The 12,323-nt window shown below is 48.2% G+C and overlaps 1 protein-coding gene across 1 annotated transcript in view; it reads right to left on the reverse strand.

The window, feature by feature from the left end:
- Window positions 1-12,323, reverse strand: part of NLGN4X (neuroligin 4 X-linked) — a 314,198-nt gene that overhangs the window by 301,232 nt on the left and 643 nt on the right. The gene's annotated exons all lie outside the window — the stretch shown is intronic.

Here is a 12,323-nt window from a genome sequence, read left to right on the forward strand (position 1 = left end):
GGGAGGGGCAGAGAGAGGGAGACACAGAACCCACCATGAGATCATGACCTGAGCGGAAGTCGGACGCTTAACCGACTGAGCCACCCTGCCGCCCCGTCTCTCTTCAGAACATCTTATTGTTCTGGACTCACCCTCCGTGTTGCGATGAGGGGAGAAGACAACATGCCCGCGGATGAGGCGAGGTGAAGGTTGCCGGTGTTGTGACCCCGCGAGGCACGAGGTACCGACCTTCTGACACCGGGTCAGCAGGTGCACCAACGCGACCACATAAGAGACGGCGGGTAACTGACCCCGCAGGAAGGGAAACCAGGGATGAGGCTGGGGGGCGGGGGTCTACCGTACTCCCCAACTCTGCCCATTTAACTATGACTTCGCTTGCATGTATCGTAAATTTTCTCTCTGGGTCTGCTTCACGGTCCTGCCTCGGCTCCTGGGGTACATTTCTGCTGTTCATCCTAAACTCTCTGTGCTAATAAGACAAAGATGAATCCAAAGTAACATTTTGGCCTTATGGGGCTAAGTTTTTTTGCATTTGTATTTTTTTTTTTGTTTGTTTTCCAAATGTCGACTGTTCAGTGATTCTGACTCTCTCATGACATCAATTCTAAATAATTCTCTGTACTGCAATCTAAGCTATCCCGGCTCTTCCCACACCAGGAGCTCAGCACGTGTGGGGTTGACAACATGCATATGCACACTGATGCTTCTGCAGCACAGAGATCCAGCCTGATGGCTTACGACTGGGACACAGGTGTCTCCCAGAAATGCCCTAGGCCAGGCAGCCTTCTTTTCGCCAAAGCTCCAGGTCACCTCCGATCCCATATGGAACAAATTCACCTGTTTGTACAACTCCAGGACTTTGTCCTGTTAAAGTAGCTCAAGTGTGGCAGTATACCGTCCTTGTCTGGAAATTATAAACGGAACCAAATTGCTAATATTTAAGCTCTATGGCCCTGGTGATTTTGCTATTAACTACGTGAGAAAGACTTATGAGCACTCCATTAAGCTACTATTTTCCTGAACACTGAACACAGGATGTGAGAGATTAAACACACATGCGCGCGTGCGCGCGCACACACACACACACACACACACACACACACACACACTAGAAGGGAGATTTGGATATAAAACTTCTGTGTCCTTCATCATAAGACTGTGGCTCATGTTTTACTGTTTCCACCCACCCCACACACACTTTTTTTTTACTTCTAACGAGGTACAAAATGGCCTTGTCATATGGATAATAAACAAAAAACAAACAACATAGTCTTCTTTATCTTCCTACTTGTCAGCCTTCAACAGATACTGAATAAATAAAGATAACGGAGGGGAAAAAGAATACCAAGTTCATTTCTCCAGATGACCCTGGCAATTTAAACAGTCTCCAGGAACTTTAGATTGCCTTTGTTTTTCTTTGTGCTCTGCCAATAAAATATAATGCAAGGATACTCGATAGAGTTCTGTGATTGCAGTTATGTAATTTGGGTGGAACTCATTACAAAGAATCTCAAATCATCTGGCACGTCCCTGAATCCACTAGCGTGAGGGTTCTCAAGTCCTCAGATGTGCTGGTCTCCAGGGTCAAAGTCAAGTGTGGGCTACGACACGCGAGGTTCTCCAAAATTAGTTGATCTGGGATCCGCCTTAACCGAGGATCCCTGACTGGGAGCTCTTCCCACACCCATTGCTGTGATGTTTGCATGTGTTTTGAAAACAATCACCATAAAAAAAAATCTTTCTCTGGGACTATGTAATCTACAAGCAAGGCCAGCTTGCCCATGACTGATGTTGTCTGTTTTCAAGGCTGGTTCATGAAGTTCAAAGATCTAACATGGTAGAAAAAAATAGATTATATAAAGGGTGGTAGAATATGACACAATTATCTGTGATTTTTTTAAATCTCTGAGACTCAAGTACCTTAGGATTCAAGGTATTTTTCTTGCCTTCGGAATGCAAAATACCTAACTATCGCCAATTGACTTTTATAAGGACCATAAGGAATTGGCTGGGATTGATTTCAGCTCAAGTCATGATCCCAGGGTCATGGGTTTGAGCCCTGTGTTGGGATTCTCTCTCTGTCTCTTTGTTTGCCCTTCTCCCCCACTCGTGCTATCTCTTTCTCTTAAAAAAAAAAATATATATATATATAATGTATATATTTGTGTAAATATATATTGAATATATATCTCTGAATATATATTACAAATATACATTTCTAATATATATAACATATAGATTATATGTTGGTCAGGATGATATAGATTTCTAATATATGTTACATTTCTCCCTAAAATACATATATTATATATATTTCTCTCTAAAATACACATTATACATTTCCCTCTAAAAATATATATTCTATATATTTCTTTCTAAAATATATATAATTTCTAAATATATATTATATACATATTTCTCTCCAACATATTATATATTGCTCAAGATGAAAAGCCACACACATAGAGCATGTGAAGAATTCTATCAAATTGTCGTAGAATTCCTTGCCACTAACATTTGCTACTCTTTTCTGATGATTGGATGCATTCTTCTTATCTGGTTACCTTTATTATTCCTTCAGCCCTTTAAAGACCAGTGAGTTCTCCTCACTCACCCAAACAGAAGAAAGCCAGGGAGGAAGGGACCCATAATAACACCAGAAAATGGCAGAGGTGATATACATCCATGAACCAAAGCCCTTCATAACTTTACTGTGAGCACCCACACACGGGTTTTTGAGCGTACGTATATTCCCAAATTCATCTCTTCCCTACTGGCACTAACTTACACCCACGCCTGTAACTGGCACATAGGACGTGCTCAACGAAATAGGTCAACCAAAACAAGACCAAACGTCTGCGGCAGGGAGAAGCCAGTTTCCAGAAAATCACGAAAATCCCTTAGTCACTCCATTTCTTTCCTGCCAGCGTAAAGACTTCCCCCATTCCCGAGCCTCCCGTATTGATTTTTCATCGTGAGCAAGGCCAGGCAAGAGACCAGGTCAAGAGAACCTATCCCACAGTGGGCACAGGGATACAGAGAGGCTGTCCTTGCCCATGACGGTCACCGACGTGCCCTGGCGCTCTTTCCTGCTGACCTCCACACAACCTCGGAGAGAGTCTCGGGTTTTTTTATGGTATTTTTTGTTCTCATTTTGAGTACAGTCGACACCTAACGTTACATTACTTCCAGGTGCTCTCAGTCTCTCCTGGTGGGAGCAGACATTGCCTGTATCCAGGCAGGAAAGATACACGGGTTGCCACATGTTCCCACTGACATAAGAGGTCCCAAATGGTTCACAAAAGCACACTAAGTACCAATTAATTACATTCCTGTGAGCACTGCAATATGCTAGTCAGCACATCAACAGTAATTCATCGGGAAGCTATAGTTTCTGTGGACCATTAAATGCAGATACCACGGGCCAGCCTGGAAAGCTACTTACCATTTACGACGCATTGTTCTGCAAAACGCATGACTGCGTATTTGCCTAGATCGATACACGTAGTATATGTTTACATGAAATGTTCATAGATTAACTTATCACGTAGGCTATGTGTTTATATAAAATCATAAAACACATAATTGTATATACCTATAGATCTAAAAAAGTTAAGTATATAAAAGCTTTCCAATGAATTACAACAAATTTAGAGGATTTCGTCAATTACATAAATCGTATATAAATATAATTATATAAATGGATAGCGTCTAAGTACAATTAGATGAGTGTATATACATTTATAAATCTATATTGACATGGAAACACAAGAATGCCAACTTCATTTCTCTAGAGTACAATCATAACTAGTACATATACGATCATATACTAGTAATTATATACATATTTAAATGAAGTTTGGCTAGATAAACGCTGGACAGTTTCTACATAGAATTTGCCAATACAAGTATTTTATGCACCTGGGTGGTGCAGTCGGTTAAGCATCCGACTCTTGAATTCAGCTCCGGTCATGATCTCACGGTTCATGGGTTTGAGTCCTGCGTTGGTCTCTATGCTGACAGTGCGGAATCTGGTTGGGATTCTCTGTCTCTCCTTCTCTCTGCCCCTCCCCTGCTCGCTCTCTCTCTCTCTCTCTCTCTCAAAATAAATGAATAAACTTAAAAAAAAACAAACTATTCTATGTAAGAAACAGATCGTCGTTATGTTGTGTCCGTAAGTGTCCTGATGCGTTGGGGACTTCAGTGTGTTTGCTGTCTCGTAAAGTAGCGTAATCCTATTTTACAAGAACCCGTGCAGGGTGGTGTAGTGAGAAGCCAGGACAAACCCTGGCTCCCGCACTCATTCACCCCTGCCGCGGATGTCTACGGGGATTTGTCGGGGCTTCCCGGTAGGTGCACTGTGGCAGGAGAGTGCCAAGAAAGGAGCCGAGACCAGAAAGAGACTCAGATCAGTTTCACAACGGTTGTGGCTTCGAGCTTCTCTGTGTTTACTAAGGGGAACGCTGGGTCTCTCTACTGTGCTGATACAACGCTCGTTAACTGAGCCACAAGGTTTCAATGGCAACAGTCTCGCAGCAGAGCCAGCAAAGAGAGGTGTGCGAGATCCTAGGAGGCAGATAATAGGGGTATGGGTTTAGCCTTTTCAAGTGAGTGTCCGGGCTGGTCCTTGAAACAACTGTCAACTTCTCCAGCCCAGTGTGCAACAACCTACGACACCAGTGTCCCTGAGGGGTGCCATTCTGTCACACCTATATCGTATAGATTTTTTCACCATCGACACGGGTCATCGATACAGTGTTACAAAATATTACTCAAGGGGCGCCTGGGTGGCTCAGTCGGTTAAGCATCCAACTTTGGCTCAGGTCACAGTCTCACAGTTGGTGGGTTCGAGCCCCACGTTGGGCTCTGTGCTGACAGCTCGGAGCCTGGAGCCTGCTTTGAATTCTGTCTCCCTCTCTCTCTGCCCCTCCCCCACTCACGCTCTGTCTCTCTCTCTCTCTCTCTCTCTCAAAAATAACAAACATTAAAAATTTTTTAGGGGCGCCTGGGTGGCGCAGTCGGTTAAGCGTCCGACTTCAGCCAGGTCACGATCTCTCAGTCTGTGAGTTCGAGCCCCGCGTCGGGCTCTGGGCTGATGGCTCAGAGCCTGGAGCCTGTTTCCGATTCTGTGTCTCCCTCTCTCTCTGCCCCTCCCCCGTTCATGCTCTGTCTCTCTCTGTCCCAAAAATAAATAAACATTGAAAAAAAAAATTAAAAAAAAAAAATTTTTTTTAAAGAGAATATTATTTTAGTTAGAAGATAAAACTTGAAGGAATCCAGCTGATTATGGACGAGTGCCTTCATTTTCAAATGACCAGGAGTTACAAGCGCTACTTTGCACATAACTCACATGATGACTATTTTAATATGACTGACCCTCGGTGAATGATGGAGAGAAGGCACGGAAAATGGGACAAGATCACATATTGCCTCCTGGTATGTTGTTTCGTGTGCACATCAAAGAAGGAAAAATAGGGGTGCCTGGGTGGCTCAGTCGGTTGAGCGTCTGACTTCGGCTCAGGTCATGATCTCGAGGTTCTGTGAGTTCGAGCCCCGCGTCGGGCTCTGTGCTGACAGCTCGGAGCCTGGAGCCTGCTTCAGATTCTGTGTCTCCCTCTCTCTCTCTCCTGACCCTCCCCTGTTCATGCTCTCTCTGTCTCAAAAATAAATAAATGTCAAAAAAATAAAATTTAAAAAAATGTGCATGGTTCTACATTTTGCCACCTAGTGCATTCACAGCTCTACTTGGGTAGAAAACATTTGACAACAATAAAGGCACATGATGTCACGTTGTGGTGTCTACAACCCACACCACTCTTTCTGAGAGCACAGATCAATGCTGCAGACCATCCACGTAATGGGATATGTGTCCCCGCCCCAACTGTGAACCAAACACGGGTGACGTTGAAATATGAAACAAGGAAAACGACACGGAGAGCAAATCCCATCAGGGCTATGAGAACAGAGCAAGAGACCTCTCCCACGCTTTGCAAAAATAACCATCCACGTACAGGGCCACGTCCTATCACTGCCGTTCAGTTTCATTAACCTTGGTTCTCTTTTATTTTTATTTTGTTTCAGAGAGCAGAGGGAGACAGAATCCCAAGCAGGCTCCACACTCAGCACAGAGCCCGATGAGGGGCTTGATCTCACAACCCTGGGAGCATGACCTGAGAGGAAATAAAGAGCTGGACGCTCAACCGACCGAGCCACCCAGGCTCCCCACCTTGCTTCTTTCTTAAAGGATTCAAAACTTTACCAAGAAATGCAACTTCAAACTAAGCAAGTCTTTTCTTTTTATTGTAGAAAGAAAGCAGGGAAAGTTCAACACTCTTAGAAAGTGCACTTTTGGGGGTGCCTGGGTGGCTCAGTCTGTTGAGCATCTGCCTTCGGCTCAGGTCACGATCTCACAGTTTGTGGGCTCGAGCCTCCCATCAGGCTCACTGCTGTCACAGCTGAGCCCGCTTGGAATCTTCTGTCTCCCTCTCTCTCTCTCTCTCTCTCTCTCTCTCTCTGCCCCTCCCACCAACGCGTGTTCTCTGTCTCCTCCATTCCTCCCACGCGGAAAAAGCACAACTAGCCAGAAACAAAATCGTAAATTGCGCCAAGAGGAGGAGATGCCCACAGGTATCTGAAACAGTCAAATTCGAAGACGCAAAGAGTGTGATGGTGCTTGCCAGGGGCTGCGTAAAGGGGGAAATGGGCGTTAGGAACCAGCGGGTATACTGTTTCAGGTGAGCAAGACGAGAAAGTTCTAGAGAGGCGCTAGGACAACCTTTTACCCAGAGTCAGCAATACCGCGAGGTACACTTAGGAGTTTGCTAACAGGACAGACCACAATAAAATACGATGGAAAATACACCTGCAACATACCTTCAAGACCCAGGGTCTCATCATCCCTCAGGGAACAGCCTCTGGAAACCGGAGTGCTCACCAATATTAACACGCAGGACCAAGAAAGGTCCAGTTGTGATCCCAACACTGCACTCTGTGACTGTGGCAAACCACTCTTTACATAACATGCATTTTAAAGAAAGCCACCCAAACAAAACCCTGGATTATTTCCAAACAGCTGTGAAAGCACATGGCCTTTCATTGACACTACTCTGAATAAAGATTTGTCTCCTGGAGATTTATTCCACGGAGGCTGTAGTGGCTTTATGCTTCCTTGTTTCCTCCCCCAATTATACACAGATTACTCTTTTCCCCTGTGGAATCAGTTCAGTACCTCATCTTACTATGGACTTTATGTCTGCTGGGGCCTGGCTTTGTTTTGCTTGAGGTACCGCTTCTGGGAGGAAGGAGGTTGGTTTAAGAACAAAAAAGAGCAGCATTCTGGAAACTGGGCAATGTGCACAGGCAGGTAGGGCTCACGGAGGTCCATGGGCACCTGGGACAGGTGCACTCAACACTCCGTGTCTCAAGTGTGCTGAGAGGCCCAACTGGACTGGCTATTCTGGGCGAACAACCTTCCATTCACGTGACTTATGAGCTTTGACTCAGTCCTTTTTTGGCTTGTTTGTGGAGAAGCACCACTGCGGGCAGAAAAGCTTCTCCTCCATGTTTGTCTAAAGGCCATAAAGGGCAAAATGGCAAGCTCGTAGGCAGACCCTCTTGTTTTTCCCGATGCTTCTCCGTGCTATTCTGTCCTGCCCAAGAAAAATGACGAAGGGTTTCCCATCTTGCCATCCGCGAAGCAAAGAACAGTGGAGGCTTTGAGCGGCCAAATGTAGGTTGTTTGGAGAAAAATGACAAAACTGGAAAATATTCATTGAGTGAGTGGCCCATGAATGGTCACAGCACACAACAGATGACCTAATTGCCTCGAAGCGCATGGCCTTCAACTTGGGAGATTTGCAGTTTCTCTCCTTGACTGGGCAAAAGCTGGACATTTGATTTGAAACTGGGAGCTGACATGTTTAAGAAGTCAGTTGTTACTACATACGAGGCACGGTCTGTCTTAACGTAATTATTATTGTTTAACATGATTAAGTAGAACACGAAGCCTCTTCTCACAGGAGAAAAAGAAACCAACAACAAAAAACAAACAGGCAACTAATTTAAACTAAGCCCCGAACATATTCTTCTCATTTGGGAATGTAATACACATTCGTAAGGCAGAAAACATCATAGGAAGAACACAGACTGGTTTATGTACCACAAAAGAATCTGTTCTTTACACGTGAAATCAGCATCGTAAAATCAGCTCTCACCATGTTTGGAATTTCAGCATATTTTAACCAGATAAGTCTATCTGCAGAGTGAGGGTTTAGGGTCTTAAAATATTTTCATGATGAAACTGCATTTGAATAAAATAAATCCCATCAACAAGTTGCATCATTGACAATACTCAACCGTGAACTCGATGTTTAAAATATGTTGTACCAATTAAAATGACAGCACCTTAAATAGCGGCCAGAGCCCATGTGGCTGAATGTTTACTTTTCAGAGAACCATCTCTAGGCTTTTTTTTCTTTTTCTTTTTTTCTTTTTCTTTTTTTTTTTTTTTTTTTTTTTGTGGTCTGGGCATAAGGGCCCTATATTATATTCTAAAGAGTTCTGAAAGAGTGGCTTGCACATTCTGAAACCAATGTAACAGGCTTCGTCAGGAAGCACGCTATCTTTGTGCAGAGACCAGAAGCTTTCCACAAATTACTACAAAGGAAACCGAATGAAAAGGCTAAGTTCAGAAATAAAGAAAAAACCCTTGTACACTTACCAGTCTACATTCCCTACCAAAAACAAAACAAAGCAAAGCAAAACAAAAGGAACTTTAGACAATCCTCAAGTTCATGCACTTGCAAATCTATGCAAATCGACTAACAGCTGTGTACCTGACGTAGCCATCAGTCACTTACCAAGTATCTTTTCTATTCTTAGATTTCGGTTAAAAATTAGCTGGACCACTGGATTTAAGGCCAAATGTACATTCAGCGTTATTTCTTTAAGAAAAAGAAAAGAAAAAACACAAAGGAAAGCGACAATTCCTTTACCCCCCAAAAATATGTCAACAGAGCCTAGAAATAGCATCAAAGCACAGCCATGAACGTTAAATTCCTGCTCCAAATCATCCTGATTTTCCAAAGAAAACCATCGTCTCATTTGAATTCGGTGATTTAAAACTGATGAAGTAATCTTTCCCCTGCTACAATTGGCCCTGATTATTTTCTTACATGTCAAAGATGATTCTCTTTCAAACTGCCACAGACACACAGATACGGCATACACACGAGCCACAGATATACTGCATTTCCTTGGGGAATACCATACTGAAAGTCCAATCTGAAAAAATATATAGTTGGAGAGCCCTCGATGAAATTGTTACCTTCTCGATAGGGGGACAGATACCAAAAGAAAACGAAAAAAAATTTTTTTTTCTGGAAATAAGGGACGCATGGAACCATGTGCCAATTCCGCGACCCTCCTACGCCCCATCTACCTAGGGAAGTCTATGCTGAGGTTTTCACAATCGCTGTTCACCTCTGTGCACAGACGAAAGGCACGCAGTCTCTCTCCAGGCTCCTCACCGCCCCCGGGAAAGTGCAGATTTCGGTGCAGTGTGCTCGTTTCTCTGGGCTCAGCCACCCTCTAGGAAACCGGTAAGCCTCTCCCTTCCAACCGGGGAGCTCTGTCAGCGGCTGATGTTGCTTTGTTCTGACGGAAAGTCAGATCCTTCTATATAGCCTGGTCCTTTAATGTCTGGCTGAGGAATACTACCTACCCACAAAGGTCTTCAGCGGGCACTCGGATGCTGTCTGCAGGACGCCCACACCAGCTGCAAATTCTGCACCACCCTAAGTAGGTCTCCCTAAACTTTTTCTTTGCTTTTTTCTGCTTTTTGGTTGCCTTTTTTCCCCCCCCTTCCCTGCGTCCCCTCAAATTCTGGTAAAGTGCTGACTCTGGGCAGGGACCTCGCTCGCCCCACCTCTCCCCAGGAAACTGTTAATGCGACGCGCCCTTGATGTCGACGCCTGGCCAGCGCTGGATCCTTTCAAAAAGCATAAGATATGAGCACAGAAAACCGTCCCCCCCCCACCACCACCACCATCAACTGACCAAATAAGAAGCGAAAAAAAAAAAAAAATCAAATCCAATGAAAAGAAGAATCCATACCACCACCTTGTGGATTGCGCTGGCAAGAACAGCACCTGCTGGGTTCAACAGCCCCCCACCCGGCAGCCCTCACCCCAAATTTCTTAAGTTGGGTGCAAATGAGACATGGGGATCCGCGGTGCTCGCTCGGGCCCAAACTCGCCGGCGCAGGGGGGTTAATCCAGTCCGCGCGCTCACCCGGCGCAGGCCGGAGCTGCAACCTGGACGCACGCGGCCCCCGCCGCCCCCGGGTCCCCGGCGCTTGCCTGCTGCGCCCCCTCCCCTCGCCAGCCCCTCAACAGCAGCCCAGTGCCTCGGAAAATAAGTAGAAAGAGGCCCGCACCTGCCGGTCGGTTCAGAAGAAGCAGTCAGCCAAAATTTAAAAAAATAAATAAATGTAAAAAAGCAAGGCGCTGGGGAAGGGGCGGGAGGGCTGCGGAGGACGTCCTCGCCCCGCGCCCTCCGGGCGGGACGCGCGCTCCCAGGTGGGCCCCGCGGGCCTGGGGGGAGGGGTGCGGGGCTCGGCGCGCCCCCGCCCCGGGCAGAAAGGGCGCCGCGTCTGGCGGCGAGCAGGCGGCGGAATGGTGCGCCCGGGCCCAGGGCTGCGCGCCGCACGGGGCCCCGCTCCCCGCGCGCACAGACACCCGCGCCCTGGACTCCCGGCTTGCGCGCCACCCCCCGCCGCCGCCGCCGCCGCCGCCACCACCGGGGGCCGCGGGAGCCGCGGCAGGGCGGGGGGAGGGGACGGCCCGGGGGTCGGGAGCGGGGGCGGGGACCTCGGGCCCTCGGCGCGCAGCCACCACCGCCCCCCACTCCCGAGCCCCCGCAGGGTCTGCGGCCGAGCGACACCTCCCCCCGCTCCCCACCCCCCGCCCGCACTTCCGCAGGTCGGGCCACGCGGGTGCAGGCGCAGGCTGGGGGCGCCGCGGAGGCCTTGGGGAGGGGGCGGGACTCAAGTTCAGCGGCTCGCTCCGGGGGGCCACCCCCCTGTGGTGCTCCCCCCCCACCAGCCCCCGCCTCCAGCAGCGGGTGGCCGGATCTCCACGACCTGCTTGGCCCACTGGGGCGGGACGGGGGGGGGGGGTGGGGGGGCCAGGCCGAGCCGCGCGGGGTTGGGGGTGAGCGGGGGGCACCAATGGACCGCGAAAGCGGGGGCCGGGAGGGAATTCGCAGCGCGGGACGGCCGAGAGCGTTGAGATGGGGGTTCCTCGCCAGGTTGCCCGAGGCTATCGGGGTGCTGCACAGATCCCCATCGACTCCCCAGACCCCTGCCCCCACCCCAGACCGGGGCACCGGCCGGCCGTGCGTCCCGCGGGCTCTGCTCCCGGGAACCGACTGGGGTCTGCGTCCCCTGAGACCCGGGCTGGGGCGCCCGGCGCCCGTCCCCGCAGCCACCAACTTTTGTGGTCCTGCAGACCAGCGGGCAGCGCGGGGCTGGTGCCCGGGCGTCCGCTCAGTGGCCCCCGGAAAGGTCCAGGCCAGACCCAGAGGCTCCCGAAGCAGCAAAAACACCACCCCCCCCCCCCGCTTTCCGCCGCTCGCCTCCCCCCTACCCACACGCACGGGAGAAGGGGGGCACGGAGCCCGCTCCCCAGCTTTGCAGAAACAGCTCGAAGCTACCGTCATTGGAGTGTCCAGCCGGGGTCTCCGGCGCGCCCGGGTCGCTCCCCAGCAAAGCCCAGCCAGGTCCTAATCAATCACGTGCGTTATTTCGTGCATCACAACAGCCGTCATGTTCTACGAGGCCAGCAGAGAGGAAGGAGAAAAAAAAAAAAAAACAAAAAAAAAAAAAAAAAAAACAAAAGCAACAACAACGACAAAAACCCGCTTAATGCAACCCCAGCCAAGCCTGTTTTCCTTTTTTCTCTCTGGTTAACCCAAAAAAAGCACCCCAGGAGGGTGGTAGCTGACAGTTTCCTTAAAGAAGGAGGAAAAAAAAAAAAAAGCTCGCGGTTGCTCAGTCTCCAGAAGTATTCCTGTCTTCATCTCCGGTCCCGGTTTGCAGGGAGCTGACGCTTTGCTCCTGCTCAGCCTCTACTGCAGATATATTTTTTTCCCCTCCTGTCCTCGCCACACTCTTGTGTTTATTTGTATGTAAGACAACGCTACTTTGTAAACACATCACACACGGCCCCAGCGCCGTTCAAATAGCTGATTGCAGCAAAATTCTTTCAAACCACGGTGGTCCCAATTTTTTTTTTTTTTTAAGTCAACAGGGGAAAAAAAAGCAA

Source organism: Lynx canadensis, chromosome X (genome assembly GCF_007474595.2).
Source record: "Lynx canadensis isolate LIC74 chromosome X, mLynCan4.pri.v2, whole genome shotgun sequence".
In the NCBI taxonomy this organism is placed as follows: Eukaryota; Metazoa; Chordata; class Mammalia; order Carnivora; family Felidae; genus Lynx; species Lynx canadensis.